General features: G+C 45.9%; 1 long non-coding RNA gene across 3 annotated transcripts in view; it reads right to left on the reverse strand.

Annotated features, from left to right (window-relative positions):
- Nucleotides 1-518: 518 nt before the first annotated feature.
- The window catches only part of LOC131394025 (uncharacterized), a 49,034-nt gene continuing 28,023 nt past the window's right edge, over nucleotides 519-21,529 (reverse strand). The window contains exons 4-5 of one of the 3 annotated variants that reach the window (XR_009216043.1): nucleotides 1,091-1,297; nucleotides 519-832 (exon numbers count right to left, since the gene is read on the reverse strand). This is a non-coding gene — a long non-coding RNA (uncharacterized LOC131394025). Of the gene's footprint in view, nucleotides 1,298-17,401; nucleotides 18,829-21,529 lie in introns of those variants that run through there. The other 2 variants (XR_009216042.1, XR_009216044.1) reach the window with 2 other exon arrangements.

Below are 21,529 nucleotides of genomic sequence, written 5' to 3' on the forward strand. Positions count from 1 at the left end.
CTCCCCTTCCCATTCCCCCTCCCTGTACTCCATTCAATTTGAACCTATGTGAACAAAGGGTGGCCTGGTTAAAAAAAATAAAAGGTTTAGGGAAGAAAATACCTAAAATTGGAGGATACTTCTGAGCAAAACAGATGGGAGCCTCATGGCAAGCAATGATTTAACGGAAAAACTTTTATTATCCAGTCAACAAATACAAGCTTTAACTCTTAACAATGCACTGGGCTGGAGGGAACATAAAGACAAACGAGATGCTTCCCTTGCCCTTAAAGAGACCTACTCAGTGTCCTTCGACACCTGCCAGGGGAGAGTTACTGCACCTCGGTCTCAAGCAGACACCTGCCTTTGCCTTCCTGGGAGAGCTGGTGCCAGAAAGAAGGCAGAAAAACAAACTGGAGTCTTTACAAGGCTCTTCTCAGTAATAGTCTCCCAGCCAACAGGCATCAAACCCCTGGAAACTGCTCGAGAGTGCCTTCTCCTACATCCTTATTTGATTTGCCTACAATGATTATGGTCCATGAGGCCAGAGATCTGCCCCTGAATCCGGGTGCTGCGTTTCCCCAGGGATGTGCTGCCCGGCAATCATTGCCCCTCTCCAGCTCTCAGTTTCCCTCAGGGCTTGACTAGATCAAGGGTTTCACGTTATGTTCTGAGTTGCGCTAAGATTCTGCAGAGGCACATCAGTGTCTCCTGTGGGGCTGTGAGGAGGCTGAGTGGGGGGCTCTGACCCTTCCAGCACCCCACCCCACTTGATCCAGGCAGAGCAGCCCTCCTTACCTCAGTTTGTCTCACTGGGTAAGCCGTAAGATTGTGTTCGGAGAAAGGGATTTCCCTGGTAAAGACAACCAAACACCCTTAGAAAACCACTGAGGAGGTTATCTGAGGTACATTCCAGCTCCGATATTTTGTGACATAAGATCATTTTTTATGATTAAAAGTCAACTCATGTAAGGTTCACACTCACTGTAACGCCCAGCAAGATTCTCCCCAGACAAACTTCCCTCATCTCCTTCCCAGGAGTGGAGTTCAAGGAAAACAGCAGGGCCGAGCCTTTCCGTCTCCAAGACCCAGGTCATTCACCACTATTTACCCATTCTGCAAGTATCTCCCGAGAAATTACTGTGTGCCATGTAGTATGCCAGCTCTTGAAGTAGCTTCTTCTTGAGAATCAGGTTTGTGGAAACTCCCCACAGCCTAGTGCTTAACAGCATGGACTTTGGGTCAGGCTCCAGCCCTGGTCCGTGATCTGTGTAACCAGAGGAGGCGGCTCACTCTTTCCAAGCCTTAGTGTCCTTGTCTGTGAAAATAATGTCATGAAGATCAAATGAGAGTATTGCTGAAAGTAATAAGTTTGAAAACATTTAACACATGGTAAGTGCTCAAAAAATGTCAATGATTATTACTTTTATTGAGTTCAATTGCTCATTGTCTCACCTCAACTATCTCAGCTCACTATACACTGGTCTCTCTGACTCCAAAATCACCCTCCACTCCAGCCTTTACTTTGACCAGAGGGATTTGGCTCTAACCTCTGAATTCTTATTCCCGCTTTAAGGCTAAATTCAAACGTCACTACCTCTGTTAAGGCTTCCTTAATTCTCAAAAGCAAAATTAAGCTTCCATATCCCCAGTGCATACTGCTATTTTTCTATTATAGCACTTAACACATTGTATTCATTCATTCATTCAACAAACATTTGTTGAGTGACTACCAGTTGCCAACCCTGCTCTACGCCCTATGGGATGCATCAGTGACATGCAGGCAATCCCTTGTCTGTGTGTCATTCTCTAATCCCCCTGTCCCCACAGTGAATTTGGGAGAGCAAGATCCCTATTGCATCCATTGGCCTAGTGTAGTGGCTCATGTAGGGTGCTCAACATGTGTTTTCTCAAAGAATGGGTAACAGGTAAGTCTATAGACATGCTTGTGGTCATTAGATTGACAAGAGCAGATGTACGACAGCCTTCTTCAAACTGTGGGTTGAGAATCCACAAGGAAGCTGGCAAAATCTTGGGTTGACTCTCATGTCTGTCTATTGCATCAGGCCTCAGCTCCATGCCCCCTCTCTATTACCGTATCTACCATGAGGAACTAAGGCAAAAACGAGAAAGCAGAGAAGAGAAGACACAGTTGTATTGTAGAAGTTGATAAAATTTCTAAACTTGAAAATTCAATGAACTGCCAGAGGCCTATGGAGACCTATGGAAACCCTAAGAAGACATCAGGTACACACACCTGTGCCTCGCAGCCATTCCTGCCACTTGGATTAGGCCCATAGACAAGCCCTTGGGAGAGGCTGCAGCTCCAGACCTTTCCAAGAGAATATTAGCAAGGATTTATGTTTCTGCTCAATCCCGTTTCACCTTGTAGCATTTGGAAAAGATGTCATAGGAGCCAGCCGGGGCCACGGGGAATAGCTGTGAAAGTGGGGAAGGAACAAAGAGAGCTTGTTGACAGGCAACCTGCCCTCTCCCGAGAGGGCTTCCTCTACTCACACTCCTGCCATTTAAGGCAGAGCCAAGGAACAAAAGAAGAGGGAATGTATTAAGTGGCTGAGATGTTAAAATCACAGAGTCACATTATCAGCCTGTGGCATTGTCAGGAAGCTAGTGGTTAAAGGCAAAGAGGTAGGTGCAGTGTCCATGGGAACCACGAGGCTGGTGCAGGTCACAGGTCAAAGGCCAGCTCTTTCAGAGGGCTGTGGTCAATGTGGAGCAGTGCATGGGTGCATGGGTGTATGCGTGTGTGCACCCACACATCCATGCAGGCAGGGAGCACTGTTTCAGGTTTGCTAGATTTCCAGCATCCTTCTTTAGCGAATAACAACTGGTGGTAAGTCAAGGCGAGCCAAAGAAAAGGAAAAGGAATGGATAAAATATTGCCAAGAGTGGCTTGAAGCAAAGCAAACCCAGAACCCCTGCTTGGCCCACAGAGAGATTTCTTAGAAAGGCAGCCATCCAGTGCGACGTTTGAGAACCATTCTGATTGGGAAGTGTAAGGGGCACAAAGAGCTCTGTATTCACTGTTTCTAAAGGTAAGTGCTGCTCAACAGAAGATTCTCGCCAAACTTTCATGTCAAGGACTACATCTGTACTTTTCATTCAGTGTAGTGTCTAGTACAGAGCTAGTGCTTCATACGGACTTGTTCAATGAATGGATGGGTGGGTGGGTGGGTGGGGGGATGGATGGATGGATGGATGGATGGATGGATGGATGGATGGATGGGTGGGTGGATGAATGGAAGAATGAGATCACAGGGAAAGATGTTTCAGTAAAAAACATGAGGGCTGAGTAGGGAGTAGAGAAAGAGGAAGAACAAGAGCCAGAGGAGCTGGAACTACTAAGTGTGCCTAAGTCCAAGAAATGGCATGTTACAGTCCCTTAGTCATTTGCAAGACGCTGAAGGGCTACTGAGACATAAGACAGACCTGTCCACAGGGAGCATAGGATCCACTCGCAGAGGGACCACATGTACACAAATTGTGGTGAAAAAAACAATGGTCACAAAGGCAGTGCAGATAAAGTGCTGGCAATAGGACCCCAATAAGCAGCAGCTCAGGACAGAATGGGGCTGTCAACAGGTGAACTCCCCCAATTGTGAGGGCGCTTTTATTTCAGATTCTGCTGTGAGGCAAGGATGCCCAGGGAAGACTAGCCTTCTTCTCTTGGGCAGCAGGAGGAGAGCTGGCACTGTGGCTTCTCCGATCGCCTCTCTCCTTCTCCCCTTGCCTGCCCGCCCTGCTGACGCAGAGAGCCGGGCACTGATAGTGGAAGATTTTTCTTAATGTCTTTATATAGATGAGTTAATGTAAAGGCTTTCCAACATAAGCATGTTTTTCTGTTCCTTCTCCCTGACCTTGGCATTTTCTTTCTCCATTCCAGGCTCAGCGCTGTCCTGTGGCCAGGTTTGCCTCTCATTTGTCAATGTTATTATTGAATTTTCAAATGCCAGTGGTACACATAAATCAATGGCTTTCTTCTCCCTCCTGGCATAGCCCTGCCACATGTGGTCATTCATTTTTTTAATAAGTCCTCCTCTCCTTTTACTCATTTATAAAAATGCATCTTGTTCCCCCACCACCGTCCATCACTTGGGGAGCCTGGCTATTTGTTGCCCCTGAGTGCTTATTCATCAACGTTTTCAAAAGCAAAATCACTCTTCGCCTGCTGCTCTTATTGTGCCATCAATCTTGACCAGGGGATCAATAAACTTCGCTTTTGCAATTTTTCCCCCCGCTCCTGAGCCGACTCTCTCCAAAGTGCAGTCTTTTTATTTACATTTTTAACTGATCATCAGCAGAGGGGGACAGCAGTGTCAGGGAGGCGAAGGGCTTTCATTGGCTCCCGAGGCAGCAATAACCATCCATGCATCGGTCATTTAACACAGTAACCCAGCGAAATTGATACTCGACTCTTCCCTGCCCAGGGTCCACCCACGTAAATCATAACCTGAGGAAACAAAAGCGCTGCCTGCGCCGTGTATCTTGCAGGCAGGCAGGCAGGCAAGGAAATAGGTGAAGAGACTCACCCACCGGAGCCTCGTGGGGGAGACGCACACTGGTTTCCAGGAATTTTTCTCATTGTTTTATATGTGTGAAGGGAAAATTAAAATGGAAGGATCTAAAGGGCTGAGAAACGGACAGAGGCTGAATTTAAAATGGGCAGACATATAAGACCCGGCTCACCAAGGGGCATTGACTTGACTGGCCCATTAAATCTCCTCCTGGCTTGTAGACACACCAAGTTCCCAGAGCTCTTGCCTGCTCTGCTCATGCTTGCAGAGAAACGGAGCGATGCTTGTATTGCAAGGCTGCATGGGGGCCAGTGGGTGGTTAGGAAGTCAGAGGGAATTGTTTACCCTACTCTAAAAAGACTTACTCAAGGCTAAATGAAAACACAGGTAAGATAACAAGAATTAGATAAGCCAATATTCGGTGAAGATTCGAGCATGTTGTCCCTCTTGCTTTGGTTTTTCCACCACTATTTAAATTATCGAACTACTTTAGGGCTCCCAGGTAGGGCTGCTGGCTCACCTGTCGGGAAGCTTGCAAGGTGATCATCAAGACCTGTAAAGTGTTCGCTGCACCCTCCCTCCCACCACTAGTTTCTCAGCCTAATGAAGAATAGTATGGACTAACGGAAGTTGGGGAAAAGAATTTCTATTTTTCATACCTGCTCTGCTTCAGGTGCTTTCCATACACTACCAAGTGGATCATGCCAACCACTTGCCAGGTAGGTTTTGTGTCCATATTTCAAGGACAGGATGGGTCAATGGCTATACAGAGATTTAGTTACTTGCCCGAGCTGTAAAATTTGAACACAGATCTCTCTGGCTCCAAACCAGGCCTTTGCAATACCCAATACTAACCTGAGTACTCAGGAGTCATCTGACTCGGACCAGAAGGGACCCCAAAAGGGCTCTTTGGGGTTCACCTACATCTGATCACAGGGTTGATGACAAAGGAAGTGCAGAGTCCAAGAGGAAAGCAGTCCAGCATCTGGAACTCAGTAGGATTGTGGAGAGAGCAATGTGTTGGATGACAGACATTGAACCCCAAGTCGAGGTGGGGAGGTCACTGCTCCTGGGGAAGTCCCCGGCCTTTCTGAGCCTCAGTTTCCTCAGCTCTAAGGATTGTTCTCAATAATGCCTAAGATCTCTTCCAGATGGGAAATTCCTATAATCCTTCCAGCGTTTTCACTGGAATTTTCAGTGCAGGCCGGTATCCTGGAATACACAGTGCTGACATGAGTGTGGCTCCATCGGAAGTGAAGTCCTCACTACTCTCAACTCTGTGGGGACGCGAGGGGCAGGGATCAAAGTGAGTTTGCAGTGGGCACTTGGCAAATGCATGCTGACTTCTCTCTTTACTCTCCTCAGCTATAATAGGGAAGTAACAGGATTAGATTAAGACAGATTTGGGGGCTTTAGATTTTTGGATTCAGAGTTTAGGATTTCATGAAGAAGTAAAATTTTTAAATAAATATATGAAACAAATAAAATCTGCACCTAACATAGTGGTAGTGTCAACTTTCTATCTAGCAAAATCCAGGCATTAAAAAAATTACCATAGATCATCACCATTATATCACAAAGAAAGACCATTTTAACTCCCCAAAGTTTAAAAGGATGAAATTCACCATGGACAGGCTCCAGTGCACAGACTGCTCTTCGGGACCAGCCTATCCAACTTATCAAAGTGGAAAAGGCATATTGTCTCCAGGAGAGAGGCTGTGCAGTGATGACCACACTGAAAAGCCCATCACTGAGTCCCATATATGCACGGTGCACAGCTCTGGAATTGAATATATGTGCGTTGCCCTGAGTTACTCTTTTTATTAGTTATTGAGTGTGTAAATCTCTGTCCCTTCAATGAGACTATACACTCCTTAAATACTGGCCGTATCTTACCTTGGGCTTTTCAACACCAAGTAGAATTAATCTTGTTATTTTGGTTTTGCCTATCTGAGATTTGAGGGTGAGCTCATTTACGTGGCTCAGATTATGTGAGACAGATGGTGAGAGTGGGTCATGTCAGTTGAACCAAAGGGATGTACTGGCAGCCAGATCCAGGGCTCTAGGCACAGCCCCTGGCAGCTGGCTCAGCCACTTCCTGGTCCCCCTGGAGCCCACAGCTGCAGCAAGTCTAGACACAGCTGTGGGGGGAGCGAGGGCCCTAGAGAACATAGATGTTCTGACCAGGGAATTCTAGAAACACCGCTGCCTGTCCCTTGCTCACCTCCAGAGAGTGATGTAACAATAAACAAGGCTCTCAATCAATTAATGTAGGCTCCAAAATGGCTGACCTTAGCGAACACAGCAGAAGATGCTGGCTCATCAGCTATGCGCTGTTCTAAGTTAAGCCCAGGAAAGGCACTCCACAAATACACAACTTGGCCTGAAAGCCATCCAAGCCGTCAATCTTAGGGCTGCTCCAGTCCGGGCACCAGGCTTATGTAACTTCAACTGTTTTGCTAATAGGCCAGAAATAAACAATGAGTGACTGGTCATTTTTAAAAGCCAACTCCCTTGAAAAGGGAAGAGAGAAGAAGCCAAGGGACTGAGGGAGGTAGCGTCTGCCAAGATAATAAATACAAACCAAAATCTCCAACATTTTGTGGTTTGACACTTAATTGATTAACTAATTTGAGGCAACAAGATTTGGTGTTCCTGCAGATTAGTGTTGAAGGGGTAATTATAGCGAAAGCTCGCATCTCCAAAGAATGTGGCAGCTGCAGCTCCCCGCGGGCCAAACCCGCATTAAAGCCCCCATATTACAGCTGATAGATACAAACGGTTTTTTTGGAACACATCCCTTTTCAGCTCTGCGTGCTGGGATTGCTCTGGAAAGGTCATTTGGTGCCTTATCAGCATAGACAAAATCCCCTGCCTGTAATGTATGTGTTTATTCTCAAATTAAATATATTAATGTATTATTTGTTCTTAAAATGTCATGGAATAGATAGTGAGCTTAGCCCTCCTGGCAGACCTTTGAAGCTTAAAGAGTAATGTAATAATAGTACATTAATCCATAGGCCGTTCAGTCATCTCCCTGCGGAGGCCCCAGACTCTGGAACACGCTCCACAGCGCTGGATCTGCTGCGCATGATTCTATGAGTCCGTTTCTCTGACAATGGCAGGCTTGATGGAGGGGGTTCTACTGAAACTAGGAAGGGCATGACCCCTCTGTTATTTAGGTGGAATAATCCTACTATGGACTTGAAAACAGGCAACGGCCTACATGCCCCAGGGTTAAAAAGAATTTCAGAGAAACTGGAGAGTGAGCCTAAAAGCAAAGGAATTCTACTTTTCTGCCAATCTCCTTTGGCCAAGTCTTCGTAAGAAATGGTGTTTCTGGGCATGTCTGAGTGTGCTGTGTGATCCTAGCTTAGGGGTCTGGGGAGGCAACCACAGTCAACTCAAGTACACACAGTGCTTAGGGGGGCCTTGGAAGCCAGGAGGCAGGATTGGACAGAGGGAGAAAGCGAGCCACAATTCAGGCCTCAGCCAGTTCTGGAGCTTTGGATCTTGGATGGCCCTTGAGAATTCTCTCAAACTGAGGCAAGGAGGCCAGGCCTTTCTGTCCCTGCACTTGTCAATCATTGGCATCCCCCTGGAGAAGGCATGACCTTGGGCAAAGCAGGTCCCTGTGACTAGGCAGCTGTGAGCTATCAGCAGCCACGATTCCCAGCGGCTGAGGGATGGATGCAATGGGCCTAAAGAAGGGCTCTGCCTGGGAGAAGAAGCACAGTGTTCACCACATGTGGCAATCCCGTTGGGTCTCTCTGGACTACACTTTCACACTTTTTACACTTTTCCTGAGAAATTTACCTACTTTCTGTTCCAACCAGCGGTTCCAGCCCTCTGCTGCCCTCTAGTGGCTACTGATCCAACTGCCCCGACCTGAAGGGCCCCATGTTGGTCCACATTGACTAATGCGTCATGCAAGTTGGTGACCGCCAAGCTATTCTTACAAGAAAGTTGGCACCAGCAAGATGCTGAAATGTCACTGGCACTGAAGAGAGCCTTCTCTCCACTTTTTTTCTTCTACCTTGTCTGCCACTAGGTCTTTACTTGCTTCAGTCTTGAAGGTTTTGTGGTCTTTAAGAGGTTCCTGATTAAAATAAAATACCCTAGGGACTGTTGGCAACATCATCTGTTATTAAATTACTCTTTAGTAGTATCCGTTGAGAGCAAGGTCTTTCAGGGAATAGAATGTGAGACATGAGAGTAGAGAGGGATCAAATACAGACATTCACCACTTTAGTATCGCCAAGAGCTGCCCAAAGTTGATGGATGACATCCCTTGCTTTGCAAACTATAGAGAATATCGTTCCTCAGGATGGAAAGAGCACAAGGTTTGGAGTTATTCGATCTGGCTTCAAGCCCAGGCTCTGCCACTTACCAACTATGTGGTATTGATTGAATCACTTATTTAAGGATCAGTTTCTGCATCTGCAAAATGTGGTAACACCTACTTAACAAGTTGTTTGCGAGAGATTAAATTAGGTACACATGTCAAGGTACTTCACAAACTGTCGTGTCACGCACTAGCTAGTTACCATCAGAGACCAATTTTAAGATATTTTCTGATGAACCCCACAGGGTTCTGCACCAATTGAGTACTACAGATCCCAACCTGTCACTCCAAATGCTCTCAGATTTGCGTAAGGTCCTCCAGTGAGGAAAATGATTTTTCTTTTATTATTTTTTTGCTGAGGAAGATTTGCCCTGAGCTAATATCTGTGTCAATCTTCCTCTCTTTTGCATGTGGGTCGCCACCACAGCATGGCCACTGACGAGTGGTGTAGGTCCATGCCTGGGGACCAAACTCAGGCCACCAAAGCAAAGTGTGCCAAACTTAACCACTAGGCCACAGGGCCAGCCCTGGAAAGTGATTTTTCTGACAGCAGTGACTGAAATACACGAAGAACAGGCAGGTATGAAGATAATTGAGTAGAAAGATATAAACTTTATGATGAAACTTGCTATACCCTTGTATATTCACAAAGTTACTTCCCGATGCAGAGGCAGAAGAAATGATTTGGGGACGGGTGCAGTACTCTACCAGGCTTATAGCAAGGCCAGGAAATGCATCAGCTGGAACTGGGACTGGTACAGTCACCATCAGAAAGGTCTGCTCCCCTCAGCGTGTGCTCCCTAAATGGAAGGCAAACTGATTTTGTGTGTGTGTGTGTGAGGAAGACCAGCCCTGAGCTAACATTCGATGCCAATCCTCTTCTTTTTCCTGAGGAAGACTGGCCCTGGGCTAACATCCATGCCCGTCTTCCTCTACTTTATATAGGACACCACCACAGCATGGCTCGACAAGCGGTGCATCGGTGCGCGCCCAGGATCGAACCAGCGAACCCTGGACCACCGCAGTGGAGCACGCGCACTTAACCGCTTGCGCCACCCGGCCGGCCCCTGATTTTTTTCTTTTTTAATGCAGAAGAGATCTCCAGGACAAAACTGAATCGTCAGACTATTGAAATGTATTGAAAGAATATTATCCATCAATAATGGATTTCAAACGGGTGAAGTCAGCGATGAAGTTAGGTCCTACAGATCGGGTGTCTGGAAGTAGAGTCATTATTGAGAGCTCACAAGATGAACCAAAGTCACAGAGGCATTACACCTCTCTAACAGAGATGGGATAGCAAGGAAATGATGTATCTCTCCATACATAATCTTTGCAAGAAATTTTGTAAATTAATTTTTAAACTTTCTCTCAAGTGTATGCATGTATGCATAAATATATATGTTCACACATACATATATACAGTATACTACCTCACATATATCTCATATATGCTGATACTTAACTGACAGCCAGAAATATTAGGAGCACAGGCAAGAATCAGGAGGCAAGTAGAAAAATACCTCTGAAAAACTAAAATACGTATCACAAAATCAAGCTTTAAATGTGATTACATGGTGTCTTAGTATAGTTATTAGAAAGTTAGAGGGAAAATGAAATTAAAAACAAGAAAATATAATGTGTGTGTGAAATAATTACGGGAACTCAAAAGGCAGAAGAATCCATTTAGAGTCTGGACAAACAGCTTCAAGAGATCCTGAAACCATCATTGCGTTACTGCTCGGTAAAACTACTGTCCTAGTAATAATTTTGAGATAATACGGAAAACTTTAAATCTGCTTAGTGCAGAACATTTTGTTTAGGCAGAAATGAAAGTGGGTAATTTAATTTGAAATTATATTTATTGAGAATGTTTTCTCTTGTTATTTAAATTTGTGTATAGAAGAGAAAAATTGCACTTGTCATGAAATCTACAAGTGTATAATACCTCATTTCGAAAAAGCTAGGAGCTAGGGAGGTAACAGAAATTGTGTGTGCGTGTGTGTGTGTGAGAGAGAGAAAGAGAGAGAAAAAGAGAGAGGTTGAGAGTGACTCAAGAGTATTACTTTTATGGAAGAAATGAAGAAATATCTTATGGCTAGAACTTAAGTGCACATTTAGTAGACAAGTGAAAGACTAAATGCTGATAATCACCTGCCCCAAGGGCCACTCTATGGCCATCAAGATTCTTCTTAGAATTCCTAAATATAAGCAGTCACAGGGGTAGGGCAGACACAGGAAATGATGTATTCCTCGAGAGACAAGAAGCCCCCTTCGCGGAACTCACAGACTTCACGGAGTCAGGCTCCTTGGGTTTGCCTTCCTAGCTATCATCTTGATTTCAGTTTTCTTTTTCATCCAATGGGAAGTTATGTGGGCACCTGTCGAGTATTTTGAGACAGTGGTGAAAGGCAATATTTTAATAGATTATTTCCTTTCTGACGCAGACAGCGTGGGGACCACACGAAACAGCAGAGCGTTCATCTCCGCAGCAGAAACCAAACCTGATTGTTGTGAGAGGGTCTGGATAGTATTTGCCAGTGTTTCCCCACCTCACTTCCACAGCTGCGGGGACTCCAGGGGGCTGAAGCGACCTCCAGCGGAGGTGGGCCAAGTGGAAAGTGGGGCTGGTTAAAAAATAGAGAACAGGGCAGCACTAGAGGGGAAAAAATGATAATGTTTTCTTTTTCCCTTTTAGCAGGCCTTTCTGAACCTGGACTCTATAATAATAGAGACTCTAGGGTAATCTAAACCAGGGGCTAGCATCCAAGTCACCTTGCCAGCCAAGCTTGAAAAAGAGCTGTCTGGAAACAGCCAGGATGGCAGCCCTGTGGAGGGCCGTGCGCAAGTGTGCGTGATGGCGGAGGGTGGGAGAGGAGTCCTTCCTTCCATAACCCTTGTTCACGGAGCCATAAAGGTCACAGAGGAAACAGGCTGAGCTCCTTCCCTCCTGTTCCTGTAATGGTATTAGCAACGACTCTTTCTTACTCAATCGCACTCCCAAAGGATTTTCAATAAACTTTTTATGTGCCATAACTGTTACATTAAATAAAGCTGAAAGTATTGAGTAAACCGACTGTAAATCACTTTAGATGCCTTGGAATTACATTAAGTGTGAGAATTATGGATCTTTTGCCGCTTGCAGAATCAGAGAAACGACAGAGCCAGGGATTTTTATGCTGCCAGCCTTTGAAGATTTTTTTAATTATTTCTTTATGCTCCATGACAGTCATCTCTTGTAAATGACTTGTTCAGGGGCAAACTCGGGGTAGGAGAAGAAGGAGGAGCAGTTGGGGTGCGGATGGAAGGGAAAAGATGTCTTGCCATGAGGAACGCAGAGACAGCCCTGGGTCTTTTCTCCCTTTCAGATTTAGTCACTACAGGCTTGAAGTTTTCTTTTTTTTAAATATTTTTATTTTTCGGGTTTGTACATTTTTAATTAAATGAAGATGGACATGGTCCAAAAAGAGTCTTGTAGGATCCCTGTGCATGTTCGTCAACATGTTCTTTTCCTGGATTCCAAGATCTTGTCCATTCAAGTCCCACCAGCTGTTATTTTTGTGAAGTTAAAACCCCTGCTATTATGGCACTCACGTCCACCAGTCTTCCCAAGGCCTCCGCAGGGTCAGATCTGTGTTTTAAAGGGAGTTGTCAGACTGCTGAAAGTGGAGGAAGTTTAGAGAGCTTGTTGATAAAAACGGAAACCTCTCAGACTGAGATTCCCCAGTACCCCCTTTGATGTCAAAGCAGGTTTGGTTTTGTTTGGAAAAATTTTAAGGCTGCCTTCCAACTGCCCAGAGTGGTTTCTTTCAATGATCAGTTCCAGCAGCAAAATTATACTCAGGGGCTTGTGACATCAAGGATTGTTGCCGGAGCAATCAGAATGATGTCGGCAACCTGGCAACTTCCTTTCAGGACAGGCAAAGGCTGAAAGATGTCATCATACCTCCAGGCCAGGAGTGGGTGTGGCTGATGAATAATTCATGAGAATTCGTGGAGCGGTTAGAGGAGGGGTGATGTGGAGAGAAGTCTGAATTTATGCTCCCAAATCTAACAGGGAGAAGCATTTGGAGCCAGAGGAGACCAGAACATGTAGCTAACCTACAACCAATTTGTCTCACCTGGACTGCTAAAGACCATATTGATAATTTGTAGTTGTTATTTGAAAAATTAACAAAGTTCTGTTTCAGCCAGTCAATGGATATATACTTATTGGGGAGCAGGATGTTACTCACATGATCTGGGCTCATAATCTGGCCATGGAGACAAGACGGCCCCATGCTAAACAACAGCAAACAGCCTGAGAGGCTCTATCCCTATGTGAGGACTGGGTAGTATAAAGCATAGTCACTGCAGGACTTTGGAGAGGCAGATCAGAGAGAGCTGAAGTGTTCACAGAATAGGTGATGCTCAAGTCTGTGCTTAAAGGGTGGACCGTACTGCAGCTTCTGGGAATGGAGGAATTCCCCATTCTGGGGAATGGAGGGAAGTGGAGAGGGAATGACCACAGGATACAGAGAAGGGAAGGAGTGAAGGGATCCAATGGGGCCAGTAAGGTATCGTGTGTTGCGGGGGCACCTTGAACGCCAAGCAGATCACGTAGGCCCAAGGGAATAGGGTTTTCTGCAGCACAAACAACCAAGGAAATAAATATTTGTGTAAGCTTCTGTGGGCAGTCTCTCCACTGGCCATGGCACCAGTTACACCAGCTTCAGCCAAGAGTTGCATCTGGGCCAACTGGAAGCTAAGGGTGAAATGGAAAGGGTCCGTGCCGGGAAAGCTGTGGGAGGGAAGCCTGGGCTGGGAGGCAGTGGAACAAGAAGAGAGGAAGGGAGAGCACACTGCCCTGCTCCCTGCCGTGTGTGCTCCCAGACCTTACCCACTGGGAGACTGTGCAGTGCCGTCCCAGTCAGGTCATAGAGGTTCACGTGCCTGGAAGCACTGGCCTGGGAACCCTAAGACCTGGGTTTTGACCTTGACTTTGACACTGATTGATTATATCACTTATTTGTGAGCAAATTACTTCACCTCTCCTGACATCGGGCCCCCATCTAGGGTCATTTCCAACTCTGAATCCTCCCTGATGGCTATGACCACTCTGCCTTGCTTTGTCCCCAAATAACAGGCCAGAGAGAGGATGGCAGAGACCTCTTCTTTGGCTGGATGAACAAAGGCCACACTGAGATCAACTAGCAAAATCCATCCATATTGAATAAGAGGAAGTGCTTCTTCCCTGAGATTTCTCCACTGCTTACCAACTGGGTGTTTAAGCTGCTTAATCTCTTGGAGCCTTGATTTCCACTTCCGTGAAATGGTGAAGCAGATAACGAATGGAAGTGCCAGAAACCATAAGGGACAGAAACCACAAAGGACAGGAGAGCGTCCTAATTCAGTACGTCCAGTTTCTTCATCTCCAGCAACAGTGAGGGGTTAGGCTCATCCATCGCACTTACTATAACTTAGCCTGAGGAGCCAGAAAGCCAAAGGCCAGGTTTTCTCTGACTATCCCCAGACAGTGCTCCCATAACAGTGAGCTACAAGGTGACCATAGAGACTGTATCAGAAAGAGTGGACGTATGTGTCATGATTTCAATGAAGTGAATGAATGAATGAATGAATAAGAGCAAATCAACGACGGATCCTTCCACAGAGTGAATGCTGAATAAGACAGCCCACAGTGTCACACTCAGCGCCTGTGCTTACTGTGTAAGTGTGGAGACAAAATATGGGAAAATTCAACAGATACTTGTTGGGGTCCACTCCGGGCCAGGCACTGAGTCAGCTGTGATGACAAAAGGGTGAATGTAACAGGATGGGGTTACATCCTAGCGGGAGTGATGGCCACTGAATCAATTTAACACGTACATGCAAGCATTGCAGAGAACAATGAGAGGGGCGAGGAGGACAAGCCATGGAGGGGAAGGTGGTGACGGAGTGGCAGGACAATACAGGACAGGCAGTCAGGGAAAACCCCTTGGAGGAGGTCACATCTGAGCTGAGATCTCAGTGGTCAGCAGACAACGCACTTAACAATCCAGGGCAATATTTAGGCTCACATCTCCCTTTCTAGAAAATCATTCCCAACACTTGTTTTTGTTCTGGTGGTCAGTGCTGTCATCTCTGCAGATGGATGACACGTTGAACATTTGAATCTTAGTTTAAATAAATTCTACAATTTTTTTTTCTATCTGAATCAAAAACGAGTTTTCCCAGAGGAAGCACATCTCTGGGCGTCTGCACTTGCCAGTGTGAGCACCCCCTAGTCCCACAGCTCGCGGAGCCACGTTCTGAAGAGGCAATCGTTAGCGGGAAAAGCTCCCAATGGGAACCCCTTCTGTTTTGCTGATCTTGTAAATCGTCTGAATTCAACGTGTCACGGGCATGTCTTACAATACACAAGATAATGCCCAGATTTTGTAGTGCAAAAGCGTATTAACCTTTGTGTACTCTAGCAGGGTTCCCACAAAGAATGTCTGGTAAAAACGGCAGGGTTCATGGTAATTGCTTGCCATGTGGGTAAATGATCCAGCGCTGTGTGGAGATAAGGAGAAACTGCTGAAGGCAAGTCACCTGAGTTTTATTATGTTCGCCCTAAAAAATAATTAGCATGGCCTATGAAATCATACTGTGAGGAGTCTGTGGTGTTTTTTCTTTTTTTTTTTTCCCAGGAGGAAACTATAACCTACCTAGCTTTTCTCCTTACAAGGAGATTTGGAGTGTGTGTGTGTGTGTTTGTGTGTGTGTGTGTGTTTCTCTGACAGTCAAAGAGAAATGAAACTGCTGATGTTAAAATAAATACCATATCCAAAGCAACAAGAAAGACTTGCTGGAAAGATTGTGCACCGATAGCTGTTCCCTACCCCATCCAAGCCAGACCAGAACCATCCCCTCAGCATGTGTGGGGGTCCAGGCTGAGGACAGGCTTGCCCCCAATCCACTACCCTTTGCCAGCAAGCAGGCAGCTGCACCCAACCCTGCATGAAGGAGGAAGCACTTTCCAACGCCCCAGTTTCCTGCTGACCAAGGTGGGTCACCAGAGCTCCTGCAGGAGGCCTGAGGGTCCCACAGGGAGCCATCACTTCACACCTCAGTCCCCTTGGGCTGGCGGAGGCCACGGAGCAACCAGAGGGGTCAGCGTCCAGCCCTGTTCTTTTGGGGAGAAGGCACTGGAGAGTTAGAAGATATGGTTAATTAGTTTTTTTACAGTTAAAAAGGGAAAAGAATATGTATATTCTAGAGCATAAACGTGATTTTAGTAGCTAAATAGAAACAACATTTCTTAAAGATCCCCCCTCACAGAAACGTTTCGTTTTAAGCACATGCATAGATCGTCCAGTGGGTCAGCAGGTTTGGGATCATGAATTTGATCAGCAAAAGTCATGTTTTGATTTTTTATTTCCTAAAACTCCTGGACACACAAATCTCAGGGAGAGAGTGTGGCTAAGTGGTGTAGACAGCGTCCTGTCCCGGGTTTTTCACAGAGACGGCAGTGATCTGAGCTTTATTTCCAGCACAGCAAAGTGTGAGGCAGGAGGCCCTGTCTGCCTGCCTCAGCGGGGCACGGGCCGCTCTCAGGGGCGACAGCACACCCTCCAAACAGAAGCCAGAGGGGGCCGACCTTGGGAGAGTCCCAGAACACCCCTGGGCCTCAGATTCCTCATGCGCTGACTGAGAAGTGTGGGCCACGTGGGGTAATGACTGTACACCTTTGTCCAGAGAGCAGGAGCCTGAGAGCACCTTCACTGCCCCCAGTACTTGCTTCCTTCAAGACTCTGGGAGATTGTATCAGTCAGCTCAGGCTGCCTAACAAAATACCACGGACTTGGTGACTTAAGTGACAGAAATGTATTTTCTCACAGTTCTGCAGGCCGGAAGCCCAAGATCAATGTGCTGGCTGATTCTGTTCCTGGTGAGGCCCCTCGTCCTGGCTTACAGATGACCACTTTCTCTCTGTGTCCTCACTTGGCCTTCCCTGAGCCTGCAGAGAGAGAAGAAACTATCTCTTTCTCCTCCTCTTCTTCTAAGGCCACCAGCCCTATTGGATTAGGGCCCCACCCTTATGACCTCATTTAACCTTAATTATCTCCTAAAAGCCCTAACTCCAAATACAGTCACATTGGAGGTTACAGTTTTAGCAGATGACTTTTTGGGGGACACAATTCAGTCTATAGCAGAGATCAATCTTGCCATTATTATCCCTATTTTCCAGATAAGGCTAAGTTCAGAGATGTTAGCCCACTCAGCGGAGATCAGCCAGCAGGAAGATGATAAAGCAAGGCCTGGAAGGCAGGACTCCTGGCTCCATGCCCCATGCTCAGCTCACTACACCGCAGGGCTTTGTTCTGGCTCAGTGACTGCATGACCCTGAGAGCTCTCGATGATAACAGTTTGGCCACCTCGTCCTTCAGGTCAGTGCAAAGCAGCCCCAGGTCCCTTCTGTTCCAGTCCCCAGAGCAGCAAGGTGACGAGGGCAGCTCAGGGCTCCCTTCTCCTTCAGCCGGCTCCCTCTGGAGCCTCTCCCCTCCCCCCCTCCTCCCTGTGATGACCTGAGTCCTGGAATTTGCCTTTATGGCTTCGAGTCACCCCCGCATTACCCAGGAAGAGCATTTCTTCATGGCCGGGCTGATAATTTATTTAGTTTTGCTAAGTGTTCCCTTATTGGGAAGGGGGAGGGGGAGGGGTGAAAAGGAAGATGGGTCGCTGCCTTTGAAAAGCCGACTCATAAATGTTCAGGTAAGTTCCTTTTTCTGTTGGCTAAGCAGCTTTCCCAGCCAACAAAATAATCACACCGCAAGCATCTCCCACGTCTTGAGAGAGCAGACGTATTTTATCTCTCCTTGGTGACGGCTCTGAGCAGCTAATGCTCTTGCATTTTAAGCTTGAATAGATTTTTGTCCAAAGCAGCTATAGTTTGTTGCTCCTCCAGTAAAGGTCTTTGTAGTCCTGGAAAACAAAGGAAGCCTCCTTCTAGCAAGGTGAAGGCGTCTGTCTCAGGCACTTCACTGGGTGTGGAAGACACTACTGTGTGGCTACCCAGAAGCCATTCTCAACCATCTGCTCCTTTACCCTCTCCCACTTCCCCTGGCAGACAGGGGTGGCCCCATGTCCCAGTTCTGACCAGCGAAATGGAAGGGGATGTCTGCAGAGGGATTGTAGGAAAAGCAGAACTTTCTTAATAAATAGAACCTTCTGAGGAGAAAGCCTATTGCCTGATCCATACTAACTGCTTTTGCATATGGTTGGGATGCTTGACACCACAGCAGCCATTTTGCAACCATGAGGCACCAAACACAAAAACATATTCTCAGGATGGCAGAATAGAAAGAAAGAGCCTGGATTTTTTTGATGATAAATTTAAACTGCTAAATGAACTATGAGGCAGCTGTCTTTGGAACTCCTTGCTAAGTAAACAACAAATGTGTTTGTGTCACAAAGCCACTGTTAAGTGGGATTCGGGTTACTTGAAGCCAAAAGCATTACTAACTAGTACACTAGACCACAGGATTGGTACTGTTGCCAGGGAGGGTTCACCTCAATCCAAAAAAAAAAAAATCCTTGGGACTGATTCTTTTCATGATGAATCTAGTGCTGGTAAGTGCCTGGAAGTGACACAGACCACTCACTTCCCTTGGATCAAGACAAACCAGCAGAGCTCATCCTTGCTGAACCATCTTGTGATGGCATCTATAAAACTCTTGTGCTGAAGTGTTCTTTGGGCTGACACCGTCAGCCGACCTTGATGGGTATTATGAGGCAATTCCCTATGAGCTTCATCACCACATCCATTGTAGGGTTGTTGCTCAGGATGTTATATTGCAGGGTCTTCTGTGTGAGGATCTCACCATAATTCCTTTTCTGATTTTAGTAATAGGAACAGTCACTCCATTTCCAGGCTGCAGGATGTGCTTTGCTGGGCTTTGTGTCATCAGACCACATTCACCATGCTCCTGTTGGGCTATAGCTGAAACCCTGGAAGGGGAAATGCAGTCTAAATTATTTTCCTAGGAGCCAAAAATTATTTCCTTTTGCTGAGTGTGGGTGACACCCTTCTCTTGAGCCTGGACTGAGAACCTTCAACCCGTTTCATCCCAGAGGTGGCTGTGAGGGAGCAGCTGTGGTGCCCATGATGATTTGAACTACAGTGTCACCGTGCCAACAAGCAGGGATACTGATGCCCGAGTCTCTCCGGGGAGCAGGCTGGGGAAAGCCTCTCAGTGACAGAACACACATATATCCTCACTGTGTCACATCACGTCAGGTGACATCTGGGTGGTAAGAAGCTGATCAGGCTCTGGACATATGGACACCAGAACACTAGGTCTAGGTGTTTAGTAACGCCTGAGTCTAGGTCTAGTAACGCCTCTTGCTGGGTCTGGCTCCAAAGAAAGCATTTACCGGCGCCTCATTTGAATAGCAATAATGCTTTATTTGACCCCAGTACTTTTCTTTGTTATTTGCTTTCGGTTCCCCACAAGGCAAGCAGAAGAACTGGAGACCCTCTGTGCTTTAGAACTGTAAGAACTCAGTCATGTGACACATAAGAAACCGAAGCCTAAAACAAAGAAGTGACTAAGGAGCCTGTAGGTGGCATAGAGCCCATGTCTCTAACTCCTAGTCCAGTGCTCTTTCCACTAGGAGACTGGACTGAAAAGTCTCGCTAGAAATGAGTTCATGGAGCAGGAATATCCTGAATCCTGTTTCCACTCATTTCTCCACGTTTTTGACAGTGAAGGGCACTTTCCCTCTATGGAGAGAAAGGTCTTTCTCTTCTGAATCTTCCCTGCTCCCTAAGGTCCTGGTTCTCAACAATCTTGACTCCATTAATCTCAAAAACACTTCTACTCTAATGCCCCTGTTTTGTCCCACTGCTTTCTCAATGGGTTAGGGAAAGGTCATGGAGATTGTTAAAAATCACAAGATATCATATCTGAAAGATTACATTCCTGTGTAGGGATGGGAAGGTAACTTGAGGGCAGAAGAACAGTTTTTGCAAAAATGACAAGGACTCTGTGCTTTCAGAACAAAAAAATGTTACTGGAAGCTGCTTACTCAGAGGCAAATTTTTCATGTAATCAGTAATCCTCATGATATTCACTACAATAGCAATATGTTTCCCTATATCTTTATTAAATATTACTACAAGGAACACTGAATAAGTAATCTAAATCAGGTCTCAGCACCCTCATTAGAGACCTGGGCCCTGCGGCCTCTTTCTTATAATACACAGCATCTCTTTCTCCCAAACCCTCCATCACAAGTAGTGGCACCAACACTTTCCCAGCTACACACATCATAAGCCTGGGAGTCATCTGTCTCTCTTTTTCCTTCATTTCTTTTACCAAGCCATCAATTCTATCTCCTCATAAATGCCATCCTTTTTCTTCTTCTCAATACCACCAGCCTATTTCATCGACTCCCATCCTGAGCTATTGCAGGTGACTTCTACTGGTCTCCCTGCTTCCAGGTGTATCCCCATTTCCTTCTCACATAACATCTCTAGTTGAAAAGTCTTTAGTGACTTTCCATCAACTGTGAAACCAGTGAGTCCCAAACTTCTCCACTAAGATGCCCCGAAGGCAGAGGAGAGTGGTACAAGTTGCCCCAGACAGAGGTGCACCCCATTTTGAAAGGCATGACACAAATTTTAGCCTGATATTTTTAAATTGTACTCAAAAACCCTGCCTTTCTTTCCAGACAGCATGGGTTTGACTCTGATATAGAGTGTGAACATGAAGATACTATATTACATATTGCTATGAGAGAGGCTCTAGCATTAACACCACGGCAAGTATAATAAATAAATGTTGTTGAGTGAATAAATGAACGAAAGATATCCCTCCAGCATCTTTTCCCAGCTAAAGGTACACAAGAGAAAGAAGATGAAATCAGCACAGCAATTAAATGTAGGAGAAGACCCTCTGTCGCAGGCCATGCAAAACTACCACTAGCTGCGTTGTAATCATAGACTGAGGGAGAGATACATTGTTGGTCACATAATTTTATGTTCCACACTCTAAACCAGAGTAAGAAACACATTCCCAAAGAGGGTAGAGAAGGACTTAAATAGACTTGAGCTCTGTCTTCCTGATTTCAGAATGCAGGCAGGGCCTAAATGAGAACAGTAGGGCCGACCCCAACTGCTCGGACTCTGTCTGTAGATCTACACCTTTCTTCTTCCCTACTAACTCTTCTTTCTCTCATCCTCTCACAGACCACAATTTCCAGTCCAAGATGCTTTGCTTCTTAATTGGGGGTCTAAAAAGAGCAGAAATGAAGAGTTCTGGGAGCCATGGATACTGGTCACATTTGTTGCAGGTACTTCACTAAAGAAGAACCATAAATAGCATCTGAATCTCCAGTTCCATCAGAGAAACCGGAAAAGAAGAGAAAGAACTTCCTAGGAAGCTGGCTTACCCTGGAGGACAACATGAATGGATACTAACTCCTTTAAGTAATGAGTAAACAGGAAGTCAAAATAAATAATGAAATAATGGCCCAAAGCAAAGACAGTGGAACATGAGGGAAAAGTAACACTATTTGAAGCATAAAAAGGGAGAAGCTATGACTAAAAATGGTTTCTCACAAATTTAGAAGACATTAGCATGATGATCTGAGAGTGAAGTAAGAGAGCATGCCCTCTGTAAAACAGAACCAGTGAGCCATAAGAAGA

This window comes from Diceros bicornis, chromosome 29 (assembly GCF_020826845.1).
Source record: "Diceros bicornis minor isolate mBicDic1 chromosome 29, mDicBic1.mat.cur, whole genome shotgun sequence".
NCBI lineage: Eukaryota > Metazoa > Chordata > Mammalia > Perissodactyla > Rhinocerotidae > Diceros > Diceros bicornis.